The 14,184-nt window shown below is 42.5% G+C and overlaps 1 long non-coding RNA gene across 1 annotated transcript in view; it reads left to right on the forward strand.

The window, feature by feature from the left end:
• The window catches only part of LOC104410577, a 6,680-nt gene extending 855 nt beyond the window's left edge, over positions 1–5,825 (forward strand). Inside the window, exon 2 of the long non-coding RNA XR_719946.1 lies at positions 5,422–5,825. This is a non-coding gene — a long non-coding RNA (uncharacterized LOC104410577). The remainder of the gene's footprint in view (positions 1–5,421) is intronic.
• The last annotated feature ends 8,359 nt before the right edge of the window (positions 5,826–14,184 follow it).

A 14,184-nucleotide genomic window follows, 5' to 3' on the forward strand; every position in this document is an offset into this window, starting at 1 on the left:
CTTCTACTGAATAATACTGCTAATAAAGGAGTCTTAAGGCTACTCCTGTTACTCTCATTCCACATGTAGCATTAGAATAATTATTATGTCAGAAGAAGGGAAGACTTTCTATTTCTTTGCTTTGATATATTTTTTTTTCCTAGTGGTCATTTGTTTTATGTTTGGCCTAGAAATCTCAGGCTATGTTTTGCCCTTCTGTCCACCCATGCAAACACATCAAAGACAGATCAGGTTTCCTGGAGCACCCAGCCCTTGTGGTGTCTCAGTCCCTTGCATTTGTTATTTCAAGCTCTTTGGTTTCTTATGACGAGTAAACAAGATTGGATTAAGTAGAAAAAAAAAAAAGGAAAAACCAACTGTCAACCAGGCTAATTTTCACCTCTTTTGTGTGAGGCATCTCTCTTGGAAAACAGGAAAACGTGTTTACCTTGTAGTGAGCAGGCATCTCAGCATGTTTCGAGTCCCATGTAGCAAGCAAAGCTTGTCATCAAACTCTCAGTGTGGTTATTGCAAACAAAGGGGTTGGACCCACGGTGAAAGCTCTGAGACTATCCCAAGAACATATTCTGTTCACTATTTCCATGGCAAGAAGGGAGCAAGGTCAGTCAGCTTCACTGGAGGAGTCTATGCTTGTGCTGTGTTTTCATTTTGGCCTTGTAGCCACCACTAGTAGGACTTCTATCACATAGATTGGGAGACAGACAGGGAGACCTATACCTGGGCTGCTCCCCCTGTACCATGGCAAAGCCCTTTGGAAAAAACAGGCTCTTCTCAGGTGCTATTGGTTGGACCTGTATTTGGATGAGATGACTTCTACGCTTGAAGACAGTGTAGTTTCTCCCCACAACTACAAAAGGTGGCAGGATGGTGAGTTCAGATGTGTCTACCTGCATTGTAGACATCTGACTGACAGAATTCCCCTTAATGGTGCCTGGATACTGAGGTTCTCCAGAAATGTGCTGCAAAAGCACATTCTGTTCTTTTTTCATGCTAACGTTGTGAACCTAGTTGTCCTGAATTGACCCCCTAGACCCACTGTTTAGGGAAACTCTGATCCAGCTGTGAAATTTGTGACATGGGGCAGGCCTTGAGCGCATTGGAACCGTTTTCATATTCATTAAAAACACTGACAGCTGCTTAAAAGCTCAGCACAGCTACTTAGCAAAGTCAAGTAGTATCTTGCCTTACGAGCAACTCCATTGATGGGACCTGCTTAAATGGAACCCCTAGAGGACTGAGATGCTGCGTGCAGCAGTATAACTAGGCAAGGATACCAAAGACTGGCTGTGAGTGGGTAGATCCTTTGATTTTACTTTTTTAAGATGATGTTTAGTTGTCTCAGTGTGGTGAGAAACAGTCAACATTGCAGCGATAGTCTTTGAACATACCTCAGCTTTAAAGGTCCATGATGGTAGAGCATTGGAGCACTATTCTGCAGCCCAACAGGCTTTAGAGGCTGTGACTCTGAAGGCCACATTGTGCTTCAGGAGCCAAATACTTCAGGAGTAAGTTTTTGTGAGCAGTGGTAAGGCTGGGATAGCTTCATGGAGATGCCTTCTCATTTTGGCTGCTGCCAGGCAGGACCTAGGGAGCTGAGCTAACTGCCTTGTTAATGGCACCAGCGTCATCCTTTAATCAACTCAAGGCAAGGAGAAAGTTTGGTGGTTGCATGCGAACAAGGTTCTTTGGCTGGAGCAAATAGGTCTGTTCAAGTGCAAGACTGCTTTGTGCAGGCTGTGGTCCTGCTCCCTGTATGTACCTTGTCTGCACTGGTTCTCCATCAGGAGAGGTATCAGAAATAGAGAAGCTCATTGTAGCCTGTCCTTCCCAAACAACTGAGTGTTCTCACAAATGTTGCGTTAATGACAGTGAAAGGTCTCCAGATGCTTAGAAGATACCTTAACCCTGTTTCAGGCTATGTTGCAGTAAACACCTGGATGTTTTCTGTTTTCCCTCCTCCCCATTTTGTCTTTTCTTTGGGTTTAATGAATTTTTCTTGGACCTTCAGTGCATTATGGTATTTTAATGGATTGATCTGAAGATGAAACTTGCCCGGTTTTTAAGTCCACACTGGAACATTTGCAGTGAAAAGGCTACTTTTTGTCATGAGGCTATTTTTTTTCAAGGGGCTTCATCAGTTTGTTTTACTGTTGATTCCCACAGCTTAAGCAAACCCATTTGTCAGTAGGATATAAGCAATAATCGTAATAGTCTTGGGGTGCATTTAGTGAAGCCGCTGGCGTTTCTCCCAACAAGAACCGGCTCCGTTAACACCAGTATTAAGAATGACTAATATTTCACATTGATACGGTGCCTTTCATCCTGTGGCATCCCAGAGTGCTTTCGAAGATACAGCCAGCCTGGAAGATTAACCCCACATTGTAATGACTATGTCTGAAGGATAAATCCGCTCCAGCGACAGGACCTTATTGAGGTCAATGGCAAAATCCCATTGTCTTCAGTCAGAGCAAGATCAGACCTATAGTGTTTAAGACTATCCCCTGGATTTGATCTGTTGAATGTGAGGTTCTCATCCTTGTTAGTTTAGTCCTTCTTAGAAGCAGGATGAGCCTTCATTCATTTCAGGGATGGGCGGGAATGTACCTTGCTGTAGGTGCACAGCAGACTGGCCTGTGCCCATAGGAATGAGTGAGTTGCCATTGTTTTTGGTACAAGTCCTCAGAAAAAACCTCTTTCACAATATCCTAAAGCAGGACTATGCATCCCAAGAGCGGAGCAGTCAGTGTTTTGCATTTGATAAAACAAAGAGCATAATTCATGCCATAATTAATTGGCTCCATCTGAAATTAATGAATTTCATATACATGTGCTGGGCCGGTTTAATTTTAATTTAGCATGTGTTTGCCATTTTTATCACAATGGGTTTTCATGGAGAAGATCTTCCCTCTGGATCTCTTGTTTCTTTACCCCAGAAACAGAGATGGGGCCATGGCTTTGATGTTTTGGGGACTACTTCAGTTCTGCTGTGACTGATCTTTCAAGTCACTGGAAAATATTCCAGCTTGCTGCTGTGACTGTGCTGGTCTTACTTCTCCTGACATTTATCTGAGTCCTTATCTGTTTGGCACTTGGGTCAGGTACCTGCTAGGAGAGTGATACCATGTACACCAGGATGATGTGTCCAGCTAACAGCTTAGATGGCATTTCTGCCTCTAGTTGCTGACCATGGCTTTGTGATCATCCTGAGTAAAACTGGTATTGCCATCCAGAAGTTTCACACCAAATCATGGCCTGGGCCAATCTGTTCTTAGTGATAGAATGAGACATGAGAGGTGTTACTTTGGGGACGTGCTCATTGTCCTGCAGGCTACAATACCAAGCAACACAGGGTGAGGACTCCATGCTTGCTACAAAAGCCAGCACAGCCCCAGTCCCAGCACTGCCACTTTGCCATCACCATCTCCTGAGCTTGCACCTTTGCTGCTTCACCTGGAAATCAGTTCTGGGTGCTCCTGAATCTGTGTGTCATGATGTGGGTCCTCACTGGGAACTGAGGAGGCTGGAGCTTACGTGTGCCTTCCCAAATCTGAGCTGGGTTCATCAGGGATTGGGACTTCCAGGTCTCCTTTAGCATCGCTGCCTGGTGGGGCTCACTTGGGGCTTCCTCCCAGCTTTGAACCTGGGCAGCACATCCCTGCTGTCTGGATTAGAACAGGCCAGGCAAAGATTGCCCATTCCAGCCATCCAGCTGGAGCAAAAGCCCTTTCTTGTGTGTGTATCCCCGTTCCCTTACTGAGGACAGGAAGCCAGGGAGACGGGTGACGTTGTATTTAAAGCCCATGACATTTGAGGTTTTTGTTTGCTGCTGCTCCAGGGCTGTTGGGCTGCACATGGGCAGATTCCTTCTTCCTACGTTTAGCTGCTGACAAGCAGGGCTGCTTGCTCTGGCTCCCTTTATCCATAGGTAGAGGAATAAGCCTATTTTTAGGACAAGATGAAATTTCCCATCACTGCTGATACAGAGAGCCCGAGGTCACTAATTCAGATGGGGATGAAAAACTTCAGGATGCTTAAACTGGAGAAGATGAGCCTGGTCTTTTCTTTCCCTGTGCCTCCATCCCCACATGTAACAGGGAGTTATTGTACCCATGTCTCCTCAGGGAGAGAGATCCGTGAATGATTCCCATGCAGTGGGGAAAGGCATTAGGCAGTGGTTGATGAGCAACAAGTGAACCTTTGCTGTGATCTGGAAGAAGGGAGTGCTTTGTCCCTTGCACTGATTTACGATCTTATGGGCGAAGATCTGCTCAGGACCCTCACAGAGACATCTTTCCATTGCCTTCACTGGGGCTGAGATAGTAGCTCCTGGTGGATAGTGGATCCATTCTTTCCCCTTTTTCTCCCTTTTGCAGAATATTCAACAGCACTGTTGTGTGCTCACTTTTAGTATGAAAAGTAGTGGTCAGCCCTAGGGTGATTGCTGGGCTGTCCTGCCTTCTGCTATGCGTGATATTCTCCAGAGGAGCTAGTGCAAGACCTATATAATTTCACATATAGACTCTCAAGTTCAGATTTTAGGTTGTTTATGAATATTGGATGCATAAACCCCCTTCCAAGTGTGGTCTTTGGGGCTTTAATGGCACCTTTGTTAACGCATGTCGTGATGTTGGCTCTCTATGCAGTAGTAAAAGTTTCTTACAGGAGTCCAACAGACCTTTTGCTAGCATTTCCTAACCCTGATGGGTGTGCAGATGGTCATTGCTGCTGTGTCTATCCATGCAGGAGAATTGAATGCTTAGGTTTCCTACAGATATGTCTGCATGAGGGTAGAAAATGCTTTGCTGGGCAGCACAGATTTGTGTTTTAGCTTCCCTTAAAATACCTGGACGGCTTTAGAAATAAAACCAGGTCAGCTAAAGTAAACCTGAAAAGATGGTTAGCGTGAAACCTTTCAAAAGAAGAAAAATAAGACAAATACCTGTCCCTTTTGTGAAGAGTTTTCCCAGCTCTTTAATGCCACTGTGAAAGTTTGAGATCCCTCACAGCACTGAAATCCCAGCAGCTCTTGCCGCTAATGGTTTTAGATCAGTCAGGAAGCCTCGGGGTGAGACGGTGTCTGCAGGGAATATTTCAAGGTGATAATGATTGGTTTCATTCCTAAACACAGTGCAATTACCTAATGTGCAGATAGCTGAATTATTATTCAGGTATGTTTTGCTCCAGTGAGGGTCTGCCAGCAATTTTCTATCATCTTGTCTTCAGAAATGTCAACCAAACTTGGGATTTCCTGGTGGGATCTGAATTTTGGGATGGGGGAGAGGTTGCGTAGCCATGCACATGGGGTTTACAAGGGGAGGAGGAGGGCTGCTGGCTGTTCAGGTGGTGCTGGGCACATGAATCCCATGGTGATGCAGGGAGAAGGGATGGAAGCACAAAAAAAAATAATTGGTTTTTGTTTAGATTAACAGACCCCTGACTATGAAGAAAGAAGGAATTCAGACCAGAAACCGAAAAATGTCTAGCAAATCCAAAAAGTGCAAAAAGGTCCATGACAACCTTGAAGACTTTCCCAAGAGCAGCTCCTTTAACCCCGCCGCCCTCTCCAGACACATGTCCTCCATCAGCCACATTTCACCTTTCAGTCACTCCAGCCACATGCTGACTACACCGACACCGATGCATCCTCCATCCAGCCTCTCCTTTGGACCTCACCATCCTTCCAGTATGGTCACTGCCATGGGTTAGCAAGAGACTCCCCTGCTGAATGCTTACGGTCTCAAAATGAGATTTACTTTATATACTTGCATTTTTGCAGGCGTGTGGTTATGGGTCTGACGTCCCGAATCAAATGGGAGGGGGAAAAAAAAAAGAATTTAAAAAACAAAAAAATTATTTGAAGGCGTAAGAGAGAAAAAAAAAATAAAAAACCCAGAAAAAAACTACAAAAAACACAAAAAGGAAAAAAAAAAGAAAAAAAACAGAGAGAAAAAAGTAGAAAAAAAAAAGTTTTAAAAAGTGATGTTTGCCACTTTTTAAAGGAACTCACTATGGCGTCTATGTATTCTTACCCACTGAATCTGGATACCATTTGTGAATAAGCCATTCAGAACTTGCATTCCCTATTGGACAGGATCTCTAGTGCTGTGAAAAAAAAAGAATAAAATGAAATAAAATAAAATAAAAAGCGCTGAACATTGCATATAACTTATATTGTAAGAAATACTGTACATTTGAGGAAGACTTTATTGCATCTGGAGAGCTGTAAAGAAAAAAGAAAAGGCATGAAGGACTCCGAGAGATTTTCTTTTGATTTTTTTTTTTTTTAAAAGGAAAAGAGACAAAAAATAAAGAGGAATGGAGGACAATTTAAAAACCAGATAAACAAACAATGCTGACCAAGAGGAAACGCGGTCTTACGAACAAATGGACCAACTGCCAGTCATGTCTTCTCCTTTGATTTGATTTTATTTGTTGGTTTTGTTTTGGTTTCTTTTTATTTGGTTTCCGGGGAAGGGGGAGGGGGCTGGCTAGAAAGGTTTTTGGATGATGCATTAACTAACTAACTAATGAGATAAATAATGAAAATCAATAAAAACCTGTAGGGAGATCATTCATTTCGGGCCACGGGCCCTTTTACATAGGAAGTACCAATGGTGTCAGGCAATCAGTGTTACCATGCGGACATTGCCAACAAGGGGTTTTCAGATAGCCATTCTCCAGGTCTATACGCATTGTGAACAAGTTCCTGTAATTGTTGTTTGTATGTATAATTCAACGCACCAAAATAAGAAAGATGTAGATTTATTTCATCCTATTATACAGACTGAATGGTTGTACAAATTTATTTACTGCTAGTGATAAGACCTGCTCTTTTTTTTTGTTTTTGTTTTGTTTTCATATTTTTTCCTCCCTTTTTTTTTTTTTTTGAGAATAAACTAGATTAAATTCTGTTGACTTAAAAGTGTTTTGTGCTTGGGGAAAGGGAATATGTTTCTTTAGTACTATTATTTTCTGTTTTAAAGTTGGTTTGGTGGTATTCATTCCATAGTTACCACGGGTATGGGAATGTGTGTCTCTGCGCTCATGCTGACAGCCAAAGTAGTGTTTGCAGTGGCTTGAGAATAAGAAAAAACACAGAACAAAGGAAGAGAAAACCCTCACAAATAAATGAACTGCATGTTAGTGTAACCCCACTGTCCGGTGTGTGCTCCCTGTCCCTTAAATCTCAGCCCAGCTTCTGCCTCTGCCTTATGTGAGGATTCCACACAGAATGGGCCCCTTTTTGTCTCAGTCAACCATGGCCACCACGGTGGCAAACCCGTGTTGAAGACAATTTGGGACTGGGATAAGTGTAAAGGTATAGCAGGGTGCTTATGATCCTGGGTACATTTTGGGCAGTAGTAGGAAAGACCCTGAAACTTTGCACAGGAACTTGAAAAGTGTTTTCTGCTCTGGCCCATTGGGTACTCAGTGATATAATTTGGTGGTCTACAGTTGAGGTCTTGATGTGAAATCAAGATGGATCAGATCCTGTCCCTGTGCTTGGATGAATGGGCAGAACCTGTTACAAAAGGCTGGATTTGATGGTAGACAGAGGTACATTCCCCAAAAATCGAAGATCCTCGGCCAGCCCCATCCTGCAAGAATTTTCTTTGAAATAATGCAATTTGTATTAATATTATTATTTCTGATAACTAAGTTTGGCTCTTTTAATTTGATTTCTGATGGTTTAATCCTTAGGTATTGGTCCTCCTCTTCGCCTTCAGTATTTACTCTTCCTCCTTCTTTATGCTGTCGTAATGGTTGGGCATTTACTTTCTAAATGAAGGATTAAACTTCTTATCACCCCACTCCATTTGCTGGAGATTTAAGCATGGTGTGGTAAGACAGAGGTTGCCAAGGCTGTGAGAAAATGCTTAAAACCCCCCAAACAACATAAAAACCTCAACAGACGTGACCTGCAAATGACTTATTTATTTATTGATCTATTTATTTATTAATTAATTTAGATGTGGAATGAAGTAACTGAGTTCTTTCACCCAGAAATATGTGTACTCCTGTGTTCCTGTGCCAGGTGGCTGGAAAAAATATCACAGCATGTGTGAGATGCTATTTCGAACCCGCTTTCTCTGAGGTGATAACTGGAGAGGGTTAACAATGGCCTGGTCTAATCTTCTTCTGCAGAATGGCTCACATGAGTAAGGAAGTTTCACGTAAGAAAGACCACTTCAAAACTTTCAGGATGATTATAGAGAGGTCAAATAGTCATTTGATTTTGGAGAAGGGAACCTTTATTTATGCTTTTTTTTCTCTTGTTTCAAAATCAACCCAGTTAAACTATGCCTACCATAAAGGAGGATTCAGCATGTGTAAGCGGAACAGACAGTAATTGTTTTGTAATGTTGTATATTATTTCCTTTTTTCTCTATTGACAAAAATATGTAAAAAAAAAAGTCAGAACAAATGACACACATTTAAAATCTTATGTTAATCACCTTTCTGCTTTCTCAATGAATATTTTAAGCATAAAGACTAAATGTCGAAATAAAACAGACCGAAGAATTACTGAGATGCAAATGGAGATCTTGTTGGCTCCTTATTAATCATCTGCAAACTGTAAAGCTATTTTCAATTAGTCTGACAAATCAAAGGAAATAATCATCTTTGCTGATATTAAGCTTGAGAGATTATTATTTTTTAATTCGTAATGCTACAACCTTTCTCTCCTTTTGCTCATCAACAAATTGCAGTTGGACTGAGATACTGATTCCAGTATCTGCAGTGATGCGCTCATCTACTATTGTGTGTTTATCTTTCAATTTGCTTTAGAGGCAACTGGCTCCTGAATTTCTTGCTCTTCTTTTTTTTCCCTAAAAACTGGAAACACCTTCTTCTTCCAGTTTTTTTCTGATGTTGTTTTACAGGTCTTAGGGCTATTGAGTGAGGTGATGCAGGACTGAGGCCAGCTTAGATAATGAGCCTCCCAAAAGGAACACAAATGGAGATGTTCTGTCTGCATATACTCTAGAAAACACACACAGTTTGTCTAGAGAGTACTTACATCAATTATCTTATATTCTGATGTCAGGAGCAGGATGAATATGATCTCACACGACGTACACCCTGATTACTGCCCAAGATGCTAAATTAACAGGAGTCTACCAGTTTCTCAGTTGTGTTTTCTTTTTCTCTTCTTCCAGAGTAAATATTCCAGATTTTTAATGTCTTGAAGGGTTTTGTTTGTTTGGTTGGTTTTCTTACTGTGCTTTATTATTTGTCTTGTTTTGTTTGTTTGCTTCCTCCCCTTTAACACCTGAGAAAATTCTGTTTTACAGAAAAGGCCAAGAAATGTTGAAATGTTGCTCTTGGGTGAATGTCTTGTGAATGGTGACTCCTCCTTTCTTCATTTCTGAAATTGCAGGGAAGAGCTGATGATAGGCAGGCTGGAGCAGGAAAGCCCTCTGAGTCACGGCTCTACTTTGGTAATCTATATTGCGCAGAAAACGCCGTGGAAGTCAGGGGGGTCAAATCTTGTGGTCTTTTTGCAGTCAAAATGCCTTCTTGGAATCTGAGTGAGTAATAGCTGCTGTGCCATGGTGTGACCATGGTAACTGCATACTACTCATGATCCAAGCAAAAGTCCATTGACATTAGTGGACAGACTCCCAATGAGTAATGCAGTAAGACTTCACCAAGACCTCCCAAGTATTAATTTCAGTGTTATCACCTTGATTTATCTGCCTTAGTTAACTTTTCACCTGCATTGGTCTTGTGTCAGTACACATGTGCACACACAGACACACATGAGATATTGAAGATTACCAAGCTCAATGCTTCAGGGTTGGAGAAATGAGAAACGTAATTCACACAGTCTGCAAAACTTTGTTTTTTCTCCTGTGCAATTGAATTATGAGTTGTCTTACTTGCATTTAGACCTACATTTAGGTTCAGATTAGCAGTGTAGTTTTGAAGTAATTTCCCTATAGTTCCATTTTAGGGTGCTGAGATTTACTTTGTCCCATGCAGCATGGCTTCCTTGGACCTTCCTTAATGTGCTACCACAGTAACGTGAGCTCAGGCCAAAAGGCCAGGCTAAAATTACCCTGAAGCAACCCCCTGGCAGAGATTGTTTCGTTCCCCCAGAGACACTCCTATTGCTAATGCACACATTGCCATAAACCAAATGTTCTCAGACTCCTTTTTGGCCACAGAGGCTCCTGACCCACTCAGGACAGGTTGTAATCTGAGGAAGAACCTGGGTGGGTGATGTTGGAACCAGATGGAATAAACTTGTCTTGTTTTCTGCAGAGTTTAGGAGGTGTTTGGGATAACAGACCAGAAGAAGTTCTGATGGAAAAAAAACTGTAAATGAAGCCTTAAGAAATGTCATATTTATCCCTTCCTCTTTCATAGATTTTCTATACGGCATTGGGAAACTCACATGTGGGTAGCCACTAATAACGTGACCATCCCTTTTGGTGATGCCTAATTTCACACCCTGAAGTTTGTTTTGCAGGAATGTTCAGTGCTCTCAGTGATATCTTAAGCCAGAGGATCTCATGCTTGCATTAATCCTGCGGAATACCAAATTCTTTAAAAATACAGTGAATGTTCAAAATACTGCAAACCCAGTGCTTTATTTTTTCCACCTCCTCCCATCCCCAAATCCGGAGAACAGATAGTAACTCCTTCACTCCTCAAAGATGGAGCACTTGTGAAGTGCTTGGATGAGCACCATGGAAAACCCTTCAGCTTCGGCAGGGCTGCAGGAAGGAAGGTGTGAGGAGTAAGCAAAATACAGGTCCACTGCTCATGAGGGGCAATGTCCTCCCTGTGTCTTCAATGAGGCAAAGGAAAGAAATTTGGTGTGATTGTCCTATGTAGAAGGAACAGTGGAGGTGGAAGGAGGGTGAATAATTCAATTTGGTGTTTCCTAACATTTCAGTGGTTGATTTTTTAATCTTCACGCTGTTTTTTTAATGCATTTTTTTGGTTGCATTCTTCCATAAAGATATACATGTGCAGGTACAGATGGGTGCTTGTTGGTGGTACAGACTTTGCACCTAGCCAGCGAAGGAAACATGATGTGTGCCAAACCTTTGTGTAAGTATGTCTATACCCAGGGAACTGGAGGGTGCCTGTTGTCACCTGTCTGTCTTTGTTGGTTGTGTGATGATGTGTGTGCCTGTGTGGATGTATCTAAGCTACAGCTCTACAGAAAGCGAGGCACAACACAAATGTAGAGCAAATTTATACCTGTTTCACACAGTTCCCTGAGGCTATGCAGACTCCCATGTGGATATTGGAGCACTCTATTTTAGCAGTATATTTCCCTTGTTATAAGTTTAAATTAAGGCTTTGACCTGAAGCTCAACTCATTTTTTTCTCTCAAGGTACAAAACACCTGGTTATTTAACCTGTCCTTTTACATTTCCACTCTGGGTTACTGTTGACTCCAGAGGCACTGAAATAATTCATGCAAACTTATCCTCTGGGAAGACAGAAGTGACTGAAATGCTCAGGGGAAGCTTGTTTGTGAGCCTCACAGGCTGGTGTTCATGTTAACGTGGAAAATTAGCCCTCTGCATGCGTATTTAGGCTTAGCCCATGAACTGTTTTAGTTCCCAATTAATACTCTATTGCAATATTACAGTGCAATCATTCGTGTAACTATTTCTTTGTTAGAACCACAGTAATCTTCTTACACTACTTGACTGGATAACTCTTTTCTTGCTAAGCCACAAATCACCCAGTGTGTAGATCGGGGTGGTCCCAGTGGCTGCAGGGAGCACTGCTGTCCGAAGGTCCAGGTCAGGACACAATCCTTCAGCTCCAATTCTGCTTTCAATTACAGTCTCCCCTAACATAAGCAATCATAGAAGAGCTTCCTCTCTCAGCTGCAATCATTCTGAATAATTAAGAAGTCAGAAGAACGCAATATGAACTGCTGTGAATGCAGGTGGGGGTTGAAGGTCATGAAGATGCTCTAAGGGCACGAGCACCTCTCCTATGAAGACAGGCTGAGAGAGATGAGCTTGTTCCGCCTGGAGAAGAGAAGGCTCAGAGGACACCTTAGAGCAATCTTCCAATACATAAAGGGGGTTGACAAGAAACCTGGAGAGGGACTTTTTACAAGGGTATGCAGGGATAGGATGAGGGGCAACGGTTTTAAACTAAGGGTTAGTTTAGATCAGATCTTAAGAAGTTCTTCCCTGTGAGGGTGCTGAGGTGCTGGCACAGGGTGCCCAGAGAAGCTGTGGCTGCCCCATCCCTGGCAGTGTTCAAGGCCAGGTTGGACACAGGGGCTTGGAGCAACCTGCTCTAGGGGAAGGTGTCCCTGCCCGTGGCAGGGGGTTGGAATTGGGTGAGCTTTAAGGTCCCTTCCAAACCAAACCAGGCTGGGATTCTATGACTGTTGGCTTCTTGAGACTCTTGGTTTTTTTACCTGTGTGCCAAGATTGCCCATGACCAGGGAGGCCGGAGGAGCCCTCTGTGCAAGAGGTGAAATTGTCTTACTTGCAAAACCTCAAGCCAGTTGCAGAAGGTCATCCCTTTTCTGCATGCATGTAGAGATGATCGCTGATGAATTTACTTCCTGTGGAGTCGCACTGGAGCAGATTTATAGATTCTGTGATAAATTTTAAACTATATTTAGGGACTCTGAGGAAACAGCCATGAATAGGCACAGGTCCTGAACTGTGATTCTTGATTGCAGCTGCTTCATAATAGACTTTTTTTAAAAGTAGCAGTATGGGAGAGGAAGTGGAGGGGAATATAAAATTATGCTGAGCCTGGAGAGAGGAGGATCCTCGAGTAGGAATTGAACAGGGCCCATGGGAAAGCCAAAAATGAGGAAGGAGAGACTGAGCCTATGATGGATTTCTGAATAGTCAACCCAGGGTCTTTCCATTAATAGCAGGCAGGATGTTTTCTTTTATGAAAACCTGATTAAGTTTGTCAGACACTGATAACCTTTCTATAAGAATTGTCATAGTGTATAATATGTATATATATATGTATAACAGGGATATTGTTGTCTATTATTTTCCATAGAGTGGCTTTTCTATAAAATCCTGTACAACAAAAAAGAGTTATGCTTGCATAGAGGCCTGTCAACCTTATTTGTATTTAGTAGACCTTTTCCAAAAGGGTCATGGGAGAGGAAGGTGGAAGCCTATGGATTTGATGACGTCTATCTGTTCCTGTTGTGTATGCATCAGTATTTCATGGATGTCACTCAGGAACAGCTGTTAGGTTTGCTCTAGAGTTGTCCTTTTGTATCAGGGGATGTAAAAGCTGGGTGCAGGCTCTGTTAAGGACATGTGTCCTTACCACCTCATTGGCAAATTGCCTTGAAGCTTTATCACACAAACCCCAAGCATCAAATTCAGCATCTCTGCTCTGAGTTGATGTTTCAGAGTGTCCCTTCTCTCTGTTCTTGCCCTAATAGTGGACAACACCCATGTTTTGCTTGGCTTCTGGCTTTAGCAGTGTGTGTCAGATTCCTCTCACCCATGGTGCAGAGGAAATCTGCTCAAACCATTCCTGACCTGTTTAAGTGGAAGTAGCTGGCCTCTGGGTTTGGGTTTTTTTTTTTGGAGAGGGAGAATTAAGTTGGGAGACAGACTTTCCAAGCCTTCAAATGATATCTTCATGCCTCCTGGCTTCTTGAAGACCTCGGGCTGGTCGAGCGCTTGAGTGCTTGCTTTACTTGAGCATGATGGATCAGCATAGCGTGTGTTGGCAGCTCAGACATGATTTATGATACTTGGAGAGATGAGGAAATCCTATGTTTTCACCAAATTTTCTTTCCATTCCCTCTGGTCTACTTGATCCACATCTCTGACATGATGTCATGCATCTTAACTGTGGATGTGGAGTGAACAACCCTTCAACTCAAACCTGCCTTCAGACTTTGAGGATCAGGCACTCATCCCAGTGTTGCTAAAATAAATTGCCTCATTCTCTGCTCACTCCCAGAAATTGCTGAGTTCCTTTGACTAAGTTCCCCATTCAGGCCACTGGATACCCAAATTTTCTCTTCTCCACCATAAATCTCCTCCTGGGTTAGAAACATGAGGCATTTTTCCTTTAAGGCATTGGGAGGTCTGTAGTCAATGAGAACCTAGGGGCATGGAAAGGAAAATATCTGTCATAACTATAAGAGTTTATTGATTTTGATAAGTGCTTGGGCTAAGATCAGTCCAGATAAACATATTCCTG

This window comes from Nestor notabilis, unplaced genomic scaffold (assembly GCF_000696875.1).
Source record: "Nestor notabilis isolate BGI_N333 unplaced genomic scaffold, ASM69687v1 scaffold18, whole genome shotgun sequence".
Lineage (NCBI taxonomy): Eukaryota > Metazoa > Chordata > Aves > Psittaciformes > Psittacidae > Nestor > Nestor notabilis.